This window comes from Zootermopsis nevadensis, unplaced genomic scaffold (genome assembly GCF_977971745.1).
Source record: "Zootermopsis nevadensis isolate Lab colony 2312 unplaced genomic scaffold, Znev_1.0 Znev_ptg000053l, whole genome shotgun sequence".
NCBI classification, from domain to species: Eukaryota; Metazoa; Arthropoda; class Insecta; order Blattodea; family Termopsidae; genus Zootermopsis; species Zootermopsis nevadensis.
This window is the reverse complement of record NW_028259185.1, coordinates 247,924-262,608: the sequence shown is the minus strand read 5'-3', so window position 1 is coordinate 262,608 and position 14,685 is coordinate 247,924. Positions and strand designations below refer to the sequence as shown.

Genomic DNA, 14,685 nt, shown 5'->3' with positions numbered 1-14,685 from the left:
GTGCAAATATCTGAATGATTTTGACACCGATTATTGCCGTGCAGTGTGGAAACAGTGAACACAAGTATATATTTATTTTCACAGTCTATACACAAACGTTGTAACTAAATGATGTTGTTAAAATTATATAATATTAAAACATTATGTAGTATAAAATATTATATTTTGGCGCTTTTTATCGTAAATACGATTTTACATTATTTAGCGCTTTTTTACGACATGTTTCGAATTTACAAGAAATAACCCAAAGGAAGCAAACAAAATTTCAATGGTTGCAGAACCCAAACAAAACAAATGCGGATAATCTATGTAACGTGAGACGTGAGGCTAGTAGAACCTTTAGGACTAAGAAAAGGGAATACCTGAAGGGCAAAATTGCTGAACTTGAGACAAATAATAAGGAAAAAAACATCAGAGACCTGTACAGAGGCATTAATAACTTTAAGAAAGGATATCAACCCCAGACCAATTTGGTAAAGGATGATAGTGGCTATTTGCTTGCAGATCCAATAAAAATTGTGAATAGGTGGAAAAATCTCTTTAGCGAGCTCTCAAATGTTCATGATACTGGTGGTATTAGACAGATTAAAATGCATACAGCTGAACTGTTGGTGCCAGAACCTAGCTTAGATGAAGTGGAACTAGCCATTGGGAAGTTGAAAAGTTATAAATCTCCAGGAATTGATCAGATTCCAGCAGAATTAATTAAAGCAGGTGGCAAAGGGTTGCATATGAGGATCCATAAGCTTATTCAGTTAATTTGGGATAAGCAAGAGATGCCACAACAGTGGAAGGAATCCATAATTATTCCTGTTCATAAGAAGGGGGACAAGACTGAGTGTGGTAATTACCGAGGAATATCGCTGCTATCAACCTCATACAAAATTCTATCAAACATTCTTTTGGCAAGATTAATTCCATGTGCGAATGAAATTATTGGGGATCATCAGTGTGGGTTCAGACGAAACAGATCAACGATTGATCAGATCTTTTGCATTCGTCAGATACTAGAGAAAAAATGGGAGTTCGGTGGGACCGTACATCAGTTATTTATAGATTTCAAAAAAGCCTATGACTCTGTGAAGAGAGAAGTGCTATATAATATTCTTATTGAATTTGGTATACCAAAGAAGCTAGTGGGTCTAATAAAAATGTGCTTAAATGAAACCTGTAGCAAAATTCGAGTATGTAAATATGTATCTGAGACATTCCTCATCAAGAACGGTCTAAAACAAGGAGATGCTTTGTCTCCCTTGCTCTTTAACTAGAATACGCCATCAGGAAGGTCTAAGGTAGGCAGGAGGGTTTGCAATTGAATGGGACACATCAGCTATTGGAATATGCTGATGATGTTAATTTATTTTGGGACGATATGAATGCAATAAAGAGGAACGCAGAAGTTTTACTAGAGGCTGGTAGACAAGTGGGGCTGGAAGTAAATTCAGAAAAAACTAAGTACATGTTAGTATCTCGTCATCAGAAGACAGGCGAGCAAAATTATCTTAGGGTGGCTAATAAATCCTTTGAAAGGGTTACAAAGTTCAAATATCTGGGAATAACAATAACAAATCAAAATGACACTTGTGAGGAAGTTAGGAGGAGACTAAATTCCGGAAATGCTTGCTACTTCTCAGTCCAAAATATTTTGTCTTCCCGTCTGATTTCTAAGAACCTGAAAATTAAAGTATACAAAACAATAATCCTGCCTGTTGTTTTGTATGGGTGCGAAACATGGTCTCTCACTCAGAGGGAGGAACACAGATTGCAGGTGTTTGAGAATCGGGTGTTGAGGAGGATATTTGGGCCTAAGAGGGAAGACGATGGGGCGTGGAGAAAACTGCACAATGACGAGCTTAAAAATCTGTACTGCTCCCCCAGTATTGTGAGGGTGATTAAGTCGAGAAGAGTGAGATGGGCGGGACATGTAGCGCGCATGGATGGGACAAGGTGTGCACCGGGTACTGGTTGGGAAACCTGAAGGGAAGAGACCGCTGGGGAGACCTAAACGTAGATGGGAGGATAATCTCAGGCGGGATCTATGGGAGATAGGAGTTGAAGGAAACTGGATTTTGTTGGCCCAGGACAGGGTCCGGTGGAGGGCTTTGGTTAATTCGGTGATGAACCTTCGGGTTCGGTAAGCCATCTAGTTAGTTAGTTAAACAAGACTGGGTGGTATTAAGCATGAACCTCTGATACGTCGGTAAATTTCTAACAGACACGGCGCAGCATCCCAAAAAACATAAGTCTTCTTATTCTCCGCGTTAGAAACTTAAATTTTTTGGAGAAAGTAGCGATATCACATATTTTTAAAAAGTTGTATATCATAAACTTGCTGTGGATACTCCATTTTCCAGTCTCCGGATAACAAGAGGAGGAAAAAGGACGTATTTGAACTTTGCTGTCGTGTCGTAATTCAATGGAAGAGTACGTCTTGGGACGCCGTAATCCCTCAGCTTATCGATAAGACACGCATATTTTGTGGAAACAGTTCATTAAAGTGTTTACTATGGCCAACCATTTGGTCCATCCTGAGCTAGACGAATCCACTCAGTATCCTGTTTATTTAAAATCGATTATATTACGCGCACGTTTAAAATGTTGTATATATTTCTCATTTCCCCCACACGTAATCGTCATTTTATTAAAATTGAATTTGTTGAAATATTTTCTTTGTTATTTTTAAAATTTGTATAATGTAATTGTTTGGTGCTCGGGGTCAGAGGTCTGATAAAACCGACTGAAGAATATCGATTTATAAAAGTCCACATCTGTGCATGTAAAACATTATCAGCAGCAGCAGCAGTAGTATCAGAATAATCTTCATTTACATGCATTTATAATATTAATCTTTTTTTATTATAGAGCAATATGATAAAGAGAGAGACGCATTATGTCATATGGCATGTAGGAAAGTAATATATTCTAAAATTTTTGTATTAATTATTACTCAGTTCAGAAATCGTTATTAGGCTGCAATCTAAACTTTTCAAAGTTGTTTGCTAAGATAATCTTTTGGGCCCAAACCATATTATCTTGGTACACAAAGGATTTTTATTATAATCAAGACAGTTGTCTTTTAGTTTCTAAAGGATACGACTTGCTGAATTACAGTTCTTTGCTTTAAATCAACAGTTTTTAAGAACTGGCCCGAGGTAACTTAATCCATATCAACGTGGAATATGATTTATTTCCACAATGAAAGTCAGTCTACAAACGTTTCTGCGCCCTAATGTTGAATGTCACGCTAATTTGAATTCAAAAGACGTTTGCAGGAATGGAAGGGCGAGTTTGAAGTTGGGGTGATCCCAAACTCTTTGAAAGACAAACAGACACAGAGCATGCGCACGCTTGCCAACACATTTTATATCATTCCTTTTATGTTTCTTTTTCGTGTCCTCTCACCCTAGAGGGAAACAAGTTTGTTATTTTAGGATTTGGTTTCTTTGAGATGAGAGAGTTGGTAAGAAAACAGTGCTATAAACTTGATTGATTCTCATAAAATCTTAGCTTTCTTTCCGCAAGAATATTTTGATGTCTGGAATTGTGTGTGCATTTATGTAGTTCTGATCCTGTGGCTTTTTGGTATTGTATTTTTTACACTTGCGTTTTCTGTTTTCAGTGAATTATGTCAATTTAATTGAAGTTAGACTGGAAATTTCCATTTTAGTGCACATTTTGGGGTTATAGGTAAGTCTTTTTGGATAAATATTTTGGAAATTTTATTACAGACGTCCAGTTTCGTAATGAAGTGGACAACTCTGTTTCCATTTATATGTCAAATATTCGAAATTACAAGCTTTATTGTACTATTATTGAACGGAACACGAATAAAAATGCAGAAAATCAATTTATTTTTCTTCTGAATTATTCAACATTTGATAGTGAAATTAATTACTCCCCAATATCACCCATCAATCTTAGCAACTTTTGTTTCGTCCCTAAGCTCATATCGACCAGGGTTCGATTTCTGATAGGGTCAATGACTTATTTTTATCTTAGCTCAGTCGGGATAACGATGACTACGGGCTGGACTACCGGGGTTCGCTCCCCGACGTGGGCAGAGGACTTTTCCTCTAGCCTCTGCGTTCAGACCGGCTCTGGGGCTCACCCATCCTCCTATCCAATAGGTACCAGGGTCCCTTCCCGGGGGTAGAGCTCGGCCGGGGCGTGACCCTAACCACTCACCCTTATCTAGTGCCGACGTCAAGAATGAGTAGAAGCGATACCACCTCTCCCCTGTGCGTTTACATGGCGCGTAATTTTTTACCGAGTCCATGCCGACTTTGGGACTTCAACGGGTATTTGGGGATCTTTTATTTTGGGTAGAGTCGCCAGAGTGTGAAGGCGACTGTCTAGTACGAACGTTAAGAATACATGGACCTTTGCCGCCACTTTTCCATACATCCTTATGATTTGGTGTTTAATTAAGCACAGAGATACCTTTGAGTCTACTAGAGGAACAAATAGTCCGCACTGTACTTGCAACCAAAAACATAAATTAGAATTGGTTTCAATTATTATTACATTATAATTGATTTTGTAATTTTTTTATTAGATTCCTGTACACGCTGTGGTACAAGTACTCACTGTCAGTACTTTTTTTTTATTTTTGCACTTTTGCAGAACTCGTTTCTCCTTAAATTCCTGGGAGAGGACTTAGCACTATCAAAAGCCTTCCTTTAATTACATTTAGCCCTGAGCAGATCCTTTTATATGCCTCAGAGGCTTTTGGAAAGAAAGTTATCTGCCTTCACTGTGCTTCACCGTTTCTACTTCATCTTACGGAAGTCTGCATCATTTTTGAACTTAATTTGCAGTCATTAATCATGTCGCAGATTTCATGACACTTTTGGAAATGAGAAAAGTTATTTCTTCTCTTTTTATATTTTACGTTATTTTTATGTTTTGAAGTCATTCGTTTCGCAGAATCCTTTACAGTCTGAAGTAAGGTTAGTTGTGTGAAACAATGAAAGAAGGTCAGTTAATTTGTTATGTAGGCTATAAAGTTTCGCAGAGAACGAATAAAGTATGGACCAGAACTTAAGCTGCAGTTTCTCTTGGTAAAGCTGTCATTCACTGAACTGTCAGTCAATTGCCTGATTGGAGCAAAGCTTTGGCTGCAAAAATTCTCAGTAGATTTAAGTATAAGGCTCGTTTGTAAATGAATTATCAAGCCGTATCCTCCTTTTCAGAGATCAAATACGATGGAAAGGCAATGTCGGGGCAAATTGTGTAGAGCCATTAGATTTGATGCACGCAGTTTTCAGAATGAAGGCCCCGCGTCGTTTCCTGTAACATCTGAAGCCACTATGAGGTCACATGAACTGAGTCGAGATAGGTGACGTCATGTTTCGTGCCTTAATTGTTAAAGTCTGCTTAAACCGATATTTGCACAGCAAACAACCGTCCATAACAATCCTCTGCAAAAATATTAAAATATTTTTTCGTAATTGATCATTCTTGTAGCAGTCAAATCAGTCGCGCTTCATCGTTTCCTGCACAAATTAATCGCGGCTGTAAGAGTTGAGTGTGAGAGCCAAAAAACCCCTCATTTTAAAAACTTACTTTGGTACTGAGTGTTTAAAAGCGCCACGGACCTGGACGGATACCTTGGCTGACACACATGCTGCCTTTATTGTTACTGGTTTACAGTCATAAAGTTTTAACTGCAGGTACGCATCATCGAAGCTTCAAGCCAGAAGTCCTTACTGCCTGCATCAACAGGGCGATCTTCCTGATAATGGTGATGCCGATTGACCTCTAAAACGTTGTTTAACTTCTACCAGACTACACGGTGCTACAACCCACAAGACAGCCATCTTTGTACTATACTCCGTGAGAACCTAAAATCATCCTCTGAGGTACATAATTTGTACATTTACCAAATAATATTATGGCGATGACATGATTGGCGCGGAATGTAGCAAGTAAAGTATTTATTCGGGAAACCTGAAGGTACAATACCATGTGTGATATGTGTTATAGGTGTGAAGTTAATAATTAAATTGATATTAAGGATATAATATATGAGGGTTTGGACAAGATTTATCTGGCTTAGGTTTCTGATCTGATCTGTTGTGAATTGTTTCATAAAACTTAAAACTGAATAAGGCGGGAAATTTTTTGACGAGCTTGTGAGTATTAGCTTCTCTAGGAGGACTCTGCCCCATGGAGGTGGTAGACTCAGTCTAACACTTACGAGAATTAAAAATAATTATATTAGCTTGCTACATTTCAGATAGGCTGAACAGTTTAAATTTCATGCATATTTGGGGTTCAGAAAATATATCCTTCACCCACAATACTCACAACACTCACAACGTACCTCAAGAACATCTAATTCTCATCACATACGGAAACAGGCATTTTTAGTCAAACATTCCCTTTAAAGATTAACGTCTAGTCTTGTGTATGGATAGAATATAAAGTTAGAGTCTCAAAGTTTAGGAATGTTTTTAAATATGATTTGATCAGCGGTGTGACTCCAGTTTAACAAGGGGCTTACTGTATTTTCTTATTCATTTTGGAATTTTGAAGAAGGGACAGGCAAATATATCGATATGTGGATATATGTGTATCGATATTTTGATACTGATGTATCGCCTAGGTATCTTATATTTTCTGTGCCAAGGGGTCAGATAAAATGAACAAAATTATCAACGGGCTTGTGTGAGCCCCCCGGTTACACACGTCTGGATTTTAATTTAGAATTCGTTGTAATTTTATTTTTTTTCATACGTGTATCGATAGTTTTCAGGTAAACTTAGGCCTATAGTCTTTGATTACCGGAAGCCAGGAGACGAATAGTCTGACTGGAATTGCCCTTGCATCCGGTCAAGTGCGTGTTTTGAATTAATTTGGCCTTTTAGTCAGGTAGAATGTTTGTGTGTACTTATCCTGGATCTCAATTGTATTTCATACTATCCCACATTCTTATTGTGTGAGATTTTTGGTTCTCACGGCGACGTGTATGAACTTTGCTGTCTTCAAGGTTATTTACCGTGAAGTATGATAGAAGGTTTCGGAGGTACTTGCTGCTTCCATCATCAGGGAGTTCTTATGTTGGAAGCAGCAGGTACTTCTGAAACGTCGGTGAACTTCTACCAGACTACACAGCACAGCGACCCAAAAGATATTCATATTGAATGTGATGTAGACTTACTACTCATTAAACTCAACATAAGCCATTTATGTAGACTTTGGATAAACGTTTGATTTAGTTATGAGGGAAGTGTTCTATTTTATTCTATTATTGAATTCCGTGAACCAATTAAGCTGGATGGACTCTTTAAAATGTTTGTAAATCAAAAGTGTATTCCGCATATTTAAACACGTCTGATGAAATTTCCTATTCAGAATGGTTTAGAATAGGAAACGAAGAGTTTGTATGCCGATGATGGATTTTTCCCCTGAGAACGTATATATCAGTAATAAAAATGTAGAATCGTTGTTAGATGCTTTTAAAGAAGTTGGTATAGAAGTAAACGCAGAGAAAACTAAGCTTAAGAGTGATGTGAGAAATGTGTAGAAACTTTTAGTCAGGAAATCTGAATGAAGTCGACCTAGTCGTAGATGGGGAGATAATACTAAAATGGATCTTAGGAAATAGAATGTAAAGATGTGGACTGGATTCAGAATTTGGATCAGTGTCGGGGTCTTGTGGACACTGTAATGAACCATCGGGTTTTATAAAGGTCTAGAATTCTTTTAACCAGCTGAGTGATTGTTAGCTGTTCAATATAAACCCCGCTTCATTGGATTGTTTCAGGTAAATTACATATTACGTATACTTAATAACATTTAGGTTGAAGAGTTTCTGAGAAATGTGAGAGCTGTTTTCAACGTAAGCCTTAGGCGTATTAAAATGTCGTTGAAGCACTTTCGTCTCAAGTTGAAGTACTTACTACCATCCATTCACTTGGTCTTTGCTAGTACACGTGTTCTGCATTTATTAAGACAGAGAATATTATGTAAATTCTTCTTCTTGACTTACAGGTATGTAGAATCGTTATGTGGTCGGTTGAAAGTCGTGTTCTTTATTAGACGAGGACGTCGGTATCTAGACAAAATTAAAAGCAATCGTGTCATCTGTCTTCATAATTGTCTACCAGCAGTAATTGGCTTGTAGACTTGAGACTTTCTGTTAAGTACACAAGTGATTAATCGTTTAATATGAAAGAGTGGAGTTTGTATGGAGCTGTTCCTTAGAAATCTCTGAACGCAAGAAAACTTGAAATATTCTGTCAGTATGGAGATACTACCTACAGCATTGATTTATACACGAAAGACGTATGTTTCTGATAAGGGGGCTTATTCAAAATTCTCATGTTCTAGTAGAAAGACAATAAATAACAAAAATGTTTCTCCATGAATTTTTATTCTGGGTACAAGATGGTTAGCTTCACACCCCGGCTAGAACCCCGGTACCTACTGTATAGGAAACCGATCTGGACGTGGCGGGAAGATAGAAATCCTGTCCTGTCCGAAATCGAACACCGGACGTTCTGTCCTGACTATAGCAAGAGTCTTTATACTGACAAAAGGTGGGAAAGTAATGCGAACTCACGTTCATCTGATATGGCGCAGAGCGTGATGATCTTGTTTCATACCCACAGATCAAATGTACATTGAAGATGGCTGTCTTTGTGGGTCGTTGCGGCGTGTAGTTTGGTAGAAGTTTACCGATGTTTCAGGAGTCCTTGCCCTGATGATAGAGGCAGCAAGCATCTCTGAAACGTTGGCAGATTTCTACCGGACTGTTGTTTGTTCATCAGGATAAAACTCTTGACAATGATAGTGTTGACCCAAGCAGAAGTCTGATGACAGTAAATCTGTGGATAAAATTTATCATGTTGAACTTATTCGTTAAAACGCTACGTTATGAGAGTTGAAGAATTATATTTTTTTAATAAAGTCCAGATGCTCTTCCGCATTGCCTAGGTCGAAACTTTTCTCCTGCAACCCAGGTGACAGTCGTCTTAGCCTGACTGAGGTGATATATTCGTGTCGGTTAACTGTGGATTTTTCTAGCCGTCTCGACGTGACGGTACCCTCAGTACCCTATTGTGAAACACCCTTGATTTATATATTTCGTTTCTCATAATTGCGCCTGGCGATTCTTAACCCTTTTCAGACTCCCAACGAGTACAGCGCCATGACAGTTTATTAAAAACGACATTAAGTTAGGATATGTGGTTTAAACAAATTCACATGTTACTCAGTGTTTATCGGAATTCTACCATGGAAAATCGCTACCAGGGGAAATGGATTTCGAATAGATGGATCAGTGTTGAAGGGTTTGAGTTTTTCACGGCGATGAGTCCGAAGACAGCTATCTTTGGATCAGTGTTGCTTGAACACTTGAAAAGGGAGCTTATAAGGGGAAATCAAGTGGAAAAAAAAGTTTCGAACACGTTAAATATAAGTGTTATTTTCTGTTTCTGTTACACAGTGTGGAACCGGAACAATTTTTACAGGTTTATTTTCCCATTCATATGTTTAATGTTGCTTAAAATGGAAGTAAAGAAAATTTTGATGTTTTTCTGTATCATCTGAATAACGTTACAGTATGTAAAAGTGGTTGAATTCCTAAACATTAGAAATTGAAATTACTTATTTCACGAAAACCTTACATGAAACAGAATTCTTTATTCCAGATTCGGAATCAGATTCTCAGAGATTACAAAGAACGTCAAATACTATTCAGGAATCAGGAAGGACAACAGGTAAAATTGTAATCTGCCGTCATTACATACCAGGCACTGCTTTAGTTTGAATACTTTTTGAGTATCAGTGTTTCTTTTTCTATTTGCATTCAACCCTCCAGTTGTTTGTCAGACGCCATACTACCTGTACTTAGTTTTTGATTTGACGTTCGACAATCTGTACAGTCGCTCACAGTTATAAGTAGACCTGCTGTTATTTATTTACGATATCAATAAAGAGTGTTTTCTGATGTAGGTAACTATTTTGGATCGTAGAGTGATAGAATATTACAAATATGTACACTGGCCGTACAAAACACGTAGGCGGACCACGGGTTAACAACCCCACGTCCAGGGCGTCATTTCGGTTCCGTCACCGGGCCTTGTTGTGCTGTGTTATAGTTGCAGGGTTTTATCCTAGGTTCGCTGCAGTTCCTTATAGCCGCGGGGCTCAGTCATTTGGCTCCCAGTGTTAAAGCTCGCACTCGAAGAAATTAAAATGAAAATGACTAGCTTCTTCGAGGATGTTGCACCGTGTAATCTTGCAAGGTTACAGAGTTACTGCCTCCATCAATAAGAAACCAAATTGTTTCTTTGATACAGAAGTCAAGTGAGAATCAGATGAACCGAAGATATGAATAGAAACTGTTGAAAACAACTTTCTTCCAAGTAGTTACGAATAATAAGATGTCCTTCGTTGATTCTTTCTAAATACCGAGTTACCCTCCTCTCTTTGAGAAGTTCGCCTGCAATTCACAAGGGAGCAGCAGTTTCTAAGCCAGGCGACCTGTTTTACCCAGCTCTCCCCTACAATTACATAAAGTAAATCCAGCCCACGTTAGGAGGAAGACACGATTACAAGGGGTGACGTAACTTAATGCCGACAGATACCCACCGGGGCACAGTAAGAAATGAAGTTTTCATAAGACTATTGAAAAATATATGGCATTGGTCTATTGTTATACTAATTAGGTTCCAGGTAAGTAACCAAATAGGAAGAAATGACTGTCGTTATTAAAATATAATATTTTAGTCGACTTCAGACTTGCCGTTCTGAAAGTTTTGTGCTTTTTCCAGATTATATTTTTTTTATAATTGGCCTCTACATCTTTAGCTCGCGTTATTTCGACTGACAAGACGAATAGTCTAAATAACTCTATAGAATGTTACAATTCTTTCCTTTCATATTTTGTCTGCTTTATAAGATGTGAAATAAATTATCTTCTAGTCCTCATTTTACGGAAGAACACGATCGCAGACAATGCTAATTGGAATACAATTCAAATGTTCAAACCTGGTGTTGCTTGAATTACATTGTTTCCATTAAAGAGTTCCAGTTTTTAAAATGTAAATATTTATTTAATGTTAACAAAAACTTGACTTTTCAATTGACAGTGTAAAATGCTTATTTTGGATATATTTTTTTATATTATAACACACAAAACACATTTGTAATGTATCATGTTGCTTTGTGTTGGTTTCTCACCGCGGAAACGCGAAGTCAAGCTGGCTTTCAACACGCGTATGTTTATAAAATTGTAATTGGTGAATGAAATGATAGGGCATTAATTGAATAATTAACGTCATGATATGAGGAAAGGTAGCTCATAATCTTTTCTCGCTACATTTTATTAACAGTAATTGCTTGTAGTGGAATATCAAAAACCTAATTTCACTGTGTCATTTAATTGTGTAAAGTACTGGATGAATTATATTTAAGACAATATAGGATTATTTTTTCTAATAAGTGAACAGATTTAATATCTTGTCTGTTATTACTTTATACCTGAAAAGAGTTTCTTCACGTTAGTTTATACATATTACATTAACCGCGCGGTCTGAGGCATCTTGCTTCGGACTGGCGATACGGAATGCTCGCTGGTTCGAGTCTCGGGGAAAGAAATTTCTCATGAGCTTTCGTCAGTGTATGGGACCGGTGCCAACCCAGCATCGTGAGGAAATTGGGGAGCTACAATCCGGTCATGAAAGCTAGCAATGGCTGGGGGTTCGTCGTGCTGACCACACGTCACCCTGCGTCTGGTTGGTTGATCGTTTACCTCTGCTTAGGCATGTGAACGCCAGCTAGTCGGCCTTGGCTCTCAGAGGGCTGTACGCCACGGATTATTATTATTTGGAAGTACGTAGTTCTTTTGTTTTTTCTGTCTCGATACATAATGTGAGCTCTCTGTACTTGGATCCCTCTCTTACGGAGGCAAATGATAAATATCGGATGACTCCGAGCTGTTTTGTGGTTGACGAGGTGTGCGATAGCCCGTACTTAGCAGCACGTAATTTTGCCCCCCGTCTTGGAGTCGCAAGCTTTATTTCTGACCCGGCACGTGACTAGTCTTGTAATAGTCAGCTTATTTGTTAGTCACACAATTGTTTTGTTATTATTCAGACAAGTATTTAAATTTGAAGTATCAGTACCGGTTTGTGTAGTAAAAACTTTATTGGAATCTGGAAACCGAAGCGACAGCATTGAAACATTTTGTTACTTTGGCGACGGACCGTAACTAGATCTTTCATCCGTTGTAGCTCTTTTATCAGATTACGTCTACAGTGCAGTTGACGACATGGACCCGGCAGGAGATGAGTGTTTGTTTGTTTGTCTTACTGAGAGTTTGGATGATGTGACTACACAGGACATTCTTAACGACAGGAGAGTTTCCGGATTGAATCTCCGGTTAGTACTGCGTGTTCCACGTGATAATTGCAGTATTTCAGAGAGCCACTGAATTTGCTTGTTCTAATTTTAATTGATACAGAGGTTCTGTTTTAAAGACGATAGAACTGAAATTTACTACGGTTGGTTTAGATGTTTAATATTTGTTTGTTTGTTTGTTTGTTGCCCGGAAAAATGTGATTAAAACATTTTTTATACAACTTTCCTTTTCAAGGAAGAATGTGGGTAATGAGATCACCATTCTGTCTGTGTAAGTCTATGTGTTCCATTTTAATTTTGAACTGATTTTCATCAAATGTATTATAAACATTGCCCTCGTCTTGTTTGATTTGATTACCCAATTAATATTTGGTAAAGAGCATAAGTTATGGAGCTCCGCATGATATCCGGTTGTTTCTTAGTTCATAGGACCAAAAATTCTTCTCAGAACTTTCTTCTCAGACAGCTTAAATCTGTGTTCTTCCCTCAGGGTGCACAAGAAACTCCACACCCATACAAAACCATTGTCTTTCGCTCTACAAGGAAGAATACATTTTAAAAACATCCATCTCTAGGAATGTTGAAAGTGTGTGTGTGTGTGGGGACCATTGAATACGTATAGCCATAACTAACGTCTATCATCAGGAAACCATATATTCCGCCCACATCTTTGTGAGCTGATCTGAATAATACAACATAAGTCCTTAGCGCTTACACACGTCAGGTGATATACTTACTCACACAAACATAAATTATATCATTTTTATATTATTGGGCATTGTTCTCTCAGTTAATACATTAGTGCCGTGCTGTGTTTTTGGACAATCCTTGGTTTGTCATTTTCGTCATTCCTATTTCTAGTGGTTCCCTGCATGTAGTTGGATGCGTGACTTAAATTTGTACACTGTACTCCTGCATAAATAACTTGTGTAGTTGATAAGTTTAATGATATTTGACAACCAATAAAAGTATCGCTTGCTCTCGTTTTGCGTTCTTTTATGTGATTCTCTGTCAGATATTTTCCTTTGTTCTACAACCACGTTTTTCATCAATTTATTACTGAATAACAGCCATTATACGAGTTATTATTAACTGTTATTGAAATACATATCCCAAGGCCTCTTTTATGCTAAATTATAGCTGAAAGTAACCATTAATTTGGTACGTATTAATCATATCACTTTTATTACTATTATACAGCGAAACTAATCTTTATTTGTTCTTGTTTCTGGCATGCGTTAACCCGTGGTTGTAATATTTTTTTCTCCATAGAATGTTGGATAATGGCTGTGGTGTGCTTTGACTAACAGCCGGAGGACAAAATGGTGACTAATTACGCCACTGATTAACGTTGCATTAGTATCGGGTCGTGACACGAGTTGCGACGTATCCGATTCTTGTGTTACGAATAGTCTGGCAAACCCATTTACACGTGTTCACTGAGGGCTTGGAAAATGCGCTTACCGTCGGTTGCTGTGTGTAGATTCTCTGCAAGTTCCATTTCAAGGCTGCGTCAGAGTTCAGAGATGTTTCCACCGCGCACTCACTCAGTTCTGATGCATGTTTGCCATTTCTGTCTAGTGTAGAGACCCGGTGTGTATTTTCGCCAGTCACTTTTTTTTACACTACGTGTTATCGAATAATTACGTGTTTCGGACAAGCGCCCGTCTTTTGTCATGAACACGTAATATTTTGGAAAATATATGTTGGCTAAGAAGAATTATAGGGATTTGTGGTTCTTGAAAACATGATTACAGTAACTGCCTAGACAAAAACAACCTCAAGATTAGCGCATGCGCACGAAACGTACTGAGGCATACATTAAGTAAGTGTTCCCTACAATTCGTGTTGTGTATCTTTCAATATCCTTCGCTTATGATCCGGGCATCGTTTGTTTAGATAGGCTTTTAACACCGTTCCATGTAAATTTTTCACCTTGATAGAATTTCCTTGTCCTATTTTTTTTCCCCCTTTGCAGAGTATAGCTTTGCAGATTAAATTTAAAGAGATTTAAGCCATGAAAGTGCAGAAGAATGACACTGTCAAGAGGTTATCCTGTTAAGAGAATGGCTTTGGGCTTCCAACTTTTCACTCTCTAAATGGTTCGAAGGTAATACAGGGAGTTCTGAAAGTTTCTCTACAGTAAAAACTAAATATTTACCTACACTTAGAATTATTTACGAAGAGTGATTGGAAGTGTTGTCTAACTTGTAAACACTACTCGATACGCCGAACTGTAAGGAATGAGTACTACCAACGGTGACAAGAAATAACCATGTTACCAATCTCTGCATGTTGTAGGCCCGCAACTAGATA

At 37.9% G+C, this 14,685-nt stretch overlaps 1 long non-coding RNA gene across 1 annotated transcript; it reads right to left on the bottom strand.

The window, feature by feature from the left end:
* Positions 1-7,733: 7,733 nt before the first annotated feature.
* LOC147871478 (uncharacterized) lies at positions 7,734-14,223 on the bottom strand. The gene is made up of 2 exons (XR_015538775.1): positions 13,834-14,223; positions 7,734-8,831 (listed from the first exon to the last, which is right to left on the bottom strand). It is a non-coding gene; the product is annotated as an uncharacterized LOC147871478 (long non-coding RNA).
* Between the last annotated feature and the right edge of the window lie 462 nt (positions 14,224-14,685).